The following is a 5,269-nucleotide window of genomic DNA, read 5'->3' as shown; positions in this document are numbered from 1 at the left end:
ATTTCCACAAAGTTTGCTGCTTCAGTGTCATTAGATATTTTTGTCAGATGTTACTATGGAATACTGAAGTATAATTACAAGCATTTCATAAGTGTCAAAGGCTTTTATTGACAATTACATGAAAGTTGATGCAAAGAGTCAATATTTGCAGTGTTGACCCTTCTTTTTCAAGACCTCTGCAATCAGCCCTGGCATGCTGTCAATTAACTTCTGGGCCACATCCTGACTGATGGCAGCACATTCTTGCATAATCAATGCTTGGAGTTTGTCTGAATTTGTAGGTTTTTGTTTGTCCACCCGTCTCTTGAGGCTTGACCACAAGTTCTCATTGGGATTAAGGTCTGGGGAGTTTCCTGGCCATGGACCCAAAAGATCGATGTTTTGTTCCCCAAGACACTTAGTTATCACTTTTGCCTTATGGCAAGGTGCTCCATCATGCTGGAAAAGGCATTGTTCATCACCAAACTGTTCCTGGATGGTTGGGAGAAGATGTTCTCGTAGGATGTGTTGGTACCATTCTTTATTCTTGGCTGTGTTCTTAGGCAAAATTGTGAGTGAGCCCACTCCCTTGGCTGAGAAGCAACCCCACACATGAATGGTTTCAGGATGCTTTACTGTTGGCATGACACAGGACTGATGGTAGCGCTCACCTTGTCTTCTCCGGACAAGCTTTTTTCCGGATGCCCCAAACAATCGGAAAGGGGATTCATCAGAGAAAATGACTTTACCCCAGTCCTCAGCAGTCCAATCCTTGTACCTTTTGCAGAATATCAGTCTGTCCCTGATGTTTTTCCTGGAGAGAAGTTGCTTCTTTGCTGCCCTTCTTGACACCAGGCCATCCTCCAAAACTCTTCGCCTCACTGTGCGTGCAGATGCACACACACCTGCCTGCTGCCATTACTGAGCAAGCTCTGTACTGGTGGTGCCCCGATCCCGCAGCTGAATCAACTTTAGGAGACGGCGCTTGCTGGACATTCTTGGGCGCCCTGAAGCCTTCTACACAACAATTGAACCGCTCTCCTTGAAGCTCTTGATGATCCGATAAATGGTTGATTTAGGTGCAATCTTACTGGCAGCAATATCCTTGCCTGTGAAGCTCTTTTTGTGCAAAGCAATGATGACGGCACATGTTTCCTTGCAGGTAACCATGATTGACAGAGGAAGAACAATGATTCCAAGCACCACCCTCCTTTTGAAGCTTCCATTTTCTGCTATTCGAACTCAATCAGCATGACAGATGGTGGAATCTCCAGGCCTTTGTCCCTCGTCAACACTGCAACCTGTGTTATGAAGAGAATCACTGACATGGATGTCAGCTGGTCTTTTGTGGCCAAGGGCTAAAAGCAGTGGAAATGTTTTTGGGGATTCAGTTCATTTGCATGGCAAAGAGGGACTTTGCAATTAATTGCAAATTCATCTGATCACTCTCCATAATATTCTTGAGTATATGCAAATTGCCATCATGTAAACGTGAAGGCTAAGCAGACTTTGTGAAAATAAAATATTTGTGTCAGTTCTCACTTTGACGGCACGACTGTACATACATAGCTGCTTGTATTTTAAGGAAAATATATGCCCTACGGTTAGTTGTAAGCGCATTGGTCCAGTTTAATCATTTTTCAAATGAACAGAAGACAGTGGAGTAATGCTATTTGTCACTACTAGAGTATGCAGCTTTTGCTTCCGGTATTTCTGACTACAGTTGTGAGTAGTTAAAATATGACAGTGTTCATCCTGACAGCCAGGGGGACATCTAGACTTGTTACTCTCTGAGGTTGACCAGATCGCAGGTGCCAACCGTTACGGCAGGCGAGCGCTGAGACAAGCGTTTGTCGATTGGCGGTCAGACACAGGCGGTCCGTGAAGCCGGTTGGCAGAAACACGTGGAGTCCCACTGAGTTCCCAACGGGGTACAGTGTGACACGAGCCGCCATGTTTACACGGAGAGGAGAAATAATGCTATTTGTCCCGGTGGCTCGACACTTCGCTCCCCTAGATCCTAATGCGCGCGACACGTCCTGGCAGAGAGATGAGAGAGAGAGAGAGAGAGAGAAGAAAGAGAGAGAGGAAGAGAGAGAGAGAGAGAGAGAAGACAAGGAGAGAGAGAGGGAGAGAGAGAGAGAGAAGAGAGAGAGAGAGAGAGAGACGAGAGAGCGAGAGAGAGAGAGGAAAGCGAGAGAGAGAGAGAGAGACGGAGAGAGAGAGAGCGAGAAGAGAAGAGAGAGAGAGGAGAGAGAGAGAGAGAGAGAGCGAGAGAGAGAGAGAGAAGAGAGAGAGAGAGAGAGAGAGGAGAGAGAGAGAGAGAGTGAGAGAGAGAGAGAGAGAGAGAGAGAGAGAGAGAGAGAGAGGAGAGAGAGAGAGAGAGAGAGAGAGAGAAGAGAGAGAGAGAGAGTAGAGGTGAGAAGATGAGAAGAGGAGGAGGAAAGAGGTGAGAGAGAGAGAGAAGAGAGAGAGAGAGAGAGAGAGAGAGAGTCAGCATTAAGGGTTTAGGGAAAGTTGTATTCAACAGGTGAGGACTGACAACAACAAAACACTTTCTTTTTTTTCAAGTTAACACGAGTCAAGCATGTGTGGCTATTGCAATGCCACCTGTCTTCTTCTGTTAGATAGATATAAGATGTGGGAAAGCAGGAAGGGTGGAAGCAAATACCTAGTTGGCTTCCACTTGACTGCTTTCACCTGTTTTCAGAGGTCAGTGCAAACAAGGACGGGAAGCCACTTTAGGCAATTGAGATTTCCCTACTGTGTGCTCATCAATATAAATCTCCAGCAGCCTGGGAAACAGCCTCAGCCTGATACTAACTAAGTAAGTAAGTAACGAACTAACTAGTCCCTGCTCACTGTGAAAGACACCCAGAGGGCTCAGACAGGAGGATGTTGTCTCTCTTTCTGTCCTGACCACTGTTTCAACAACACGGCAACATAGCCATGAGAACTATGCAGAAAAACCGCACATTTGCCTTTTCACTGTCGTCCTCTCAGACAATGTGTTAGGCCATAAACCACAGCAACTCCAGGACATGGGGGCAGGGGGTGGGACTGCAAACGGTTCCCAGAGAGGAGGGGGAGAGAGAGAGAGGCAGAGAGAGAGAAAGAGAGAAAGAGGGAAAGCGGGAAAGAGGGAGAGAAGGAGAGAGAGGAGGAGGCGCTGGAGGGAGAGAGAGAGAGAGACAGAGCGAGAAAGAGGGAGAAAGGGAGAGTGAGTGGGACAGCGGCTGTCAGGTCAGTGGGGATGGATTCACACATTTACTATTACTATGAGAGGGCTTGGAGAGTCCCCAGAAGCTACGCAAAGTACACTCCCAACCAAGGGCCACACAGCGTGCACACAGAGCATGCACACACACACATGCACGTGCGCACTGCACATACACACCCACACAATCACACAATCACACAGGTGGCCAGAGAGGTTAGTGGGGTCAGTGAGGTGATCAGGGAGATTACCAACTGTTCCACAGATCAGTCATGTCAGAGTCAGCTGAAAGAGATAACCCACCACCTTCAGTTTGGAACCTCACTGCTTCAACATGCTCCTATTTGTCTTCCAGAGGGTTTCTGTACTGTTTCCCACAGGGCTGAAGGGTGGGGGTTGGTCATTATGGATAGACTAACTCCATTCATCAATAGTACACAATAACATTGAGCTGGACTCTGACAATAATGGTAATCCAGTCTCATTTTTTGACATAAAAAGTTGTCCACCATGGCGCCTATCAACAGCTCTTAGCAAGAAATATGCTCCACTCCACTCCTTTTTTTCAGTGCCCTAAGGACAAGACAGTGTCTATACCAGTCTTTAAACTCAGAGGTAACATCATGGATACTTAAAAGCAGTGTGCCCCCACCTCAACTCTCTCTCTCTCTCTGAGACAAGGGACACAGAGAGAGCACTGTAAACTCTATCATGAACCACCCAGACACTTTTGATATCAGTCATTCTCCTAGCGAAGCTTTCGCTAATTCCTTGTCAATTCCCCCAAGGCAAAACATGAAAACAATACCAAACATTCCCAAACAAGCTGAGTCCTTCCTATTGGAGGTTGTTGCGTTTTTGTTTTATAGTTGCAACTAGGATTGCATTTATTTAAATATATAATACCTGTTGATTACAGCTACTGTGTGTCATTGATTACATAGTGTTACGGCTCAGCAACATTTTAATATCGTTAAAAGTTCTCACTCCAAAATACCATGATAGAATTGTCTATTACTATTAGCCATGGGGGGCTGGCTAAATCACATCCCCAAACATTCCCAGGGGGCCGTTGGATGTGTGAGCGAGAAGACTGGGGGCCTGGGGCCAAGCAGAGGCCCCCTGTGGGGACAGACATGTGTTTAGACAGGGTTCCTCTCTCACAGGATTAGGGTGACCAGGGAAAGAAAACATCACATGCTAGGCTGGCCGCTAGCTACACAAACATTAAGGGTCCGATGGCATGTCACTCTGCTTTAATGCTAGGCTGAGCAACCTTTCCAGTCACTGGGATAAACCATGGAATCTCCCCTCTTTGGTTACAATGAGCATGTTTGTTAGGATGTTTTTTTCTACAGAGATAGAAAAGGCCATCTACCAAAGTCCCATCACTGCCATATGCTATTTTAGGACTATTCTAAATCACTCATCTAAACATGGTCCTGTTTATTTTGCTGTGGAGAGAACAACTAATCCTCAGTTCATCCTTATTCTCTATAGTTTCTGTTCTGCTTTCATTTTTCAGATAATTAAAATAATTTGCTATCTTTTTTAATTATGACAGAGATGTATAAGAATGCAGAAGCATTCCGCCAGGCAGCAATGCAATGCAGTTCTGAAATAGTGGGAGTCTATAAGGCAACCCGGGTCTCCCATAGAGGGGGACAGCGCAGACACAGTGGGTGCCTGGTTCTAGGGTTGTGAGGCTGGGCATGCGTTGCTCTCTGGGCCATCGTTCCCAAAAGGCTGCAGCCAGGGAGCAGGTGCGCATGTTAATGAGGAGACTGCAGCTGCTGCCTAACCACCGCTCACTCATGCCCCCCTACTCCCCAGCCCTGGAGTGGGATAGGAGGCCCCATTGTTTCTCCTCCCCATTCAGACCTGACCATAGGCAGGCCAGGTTGGGCCAGGAGCCTCCAAGTTGAGAGTGTGCATTGAGCTGTTAAACCTTCTCCTTTCTGTTCCTTCTTCCCTCCGTCCTGCTCTCCTTTCTATCTGGCTCATCCCTGCTCTCCTTTCTATCTGGCTCATCCCTGCTCTCCTTTCTATCTGGCTCATCCCTGCTCTCCTTTC

At 46.8% G+C, this 5,269-nt stretch overlaps 1 pseudogene; it reads right to left on the bottom strand.

The window, feature by feature from the left end:
• Nucleotides 1-5,269, bottom strand: part of LOC111973990 (neurogenic locus notch homolog protein 1-like) — a 68,870-nt pseudogene that overhangs the window by 47,475 nt on the left and 16,126 nt on the right.

This window comes from Salvelinus sp. IW2-2015, linkage group LG15 (assembly GCF_002910315.2).
Source record: "Salvelinus sp. IW2-2015 linkage group LG15, ASM291031v2, whole genome shotgun sequence".
Classification (NCBI taxonomy): domain Eukaryota; kingdom Metazoa; phylum Chordata; class Actinopteri; order Salmoniformes; family Salmonidae; genus Salvelinus; species Salvelinus sp. IW2-2015.
Note: the sequence above shows the minus strand (reverse complement) of the source record. Positions and strands in the feature narration are given on the sequence as shown.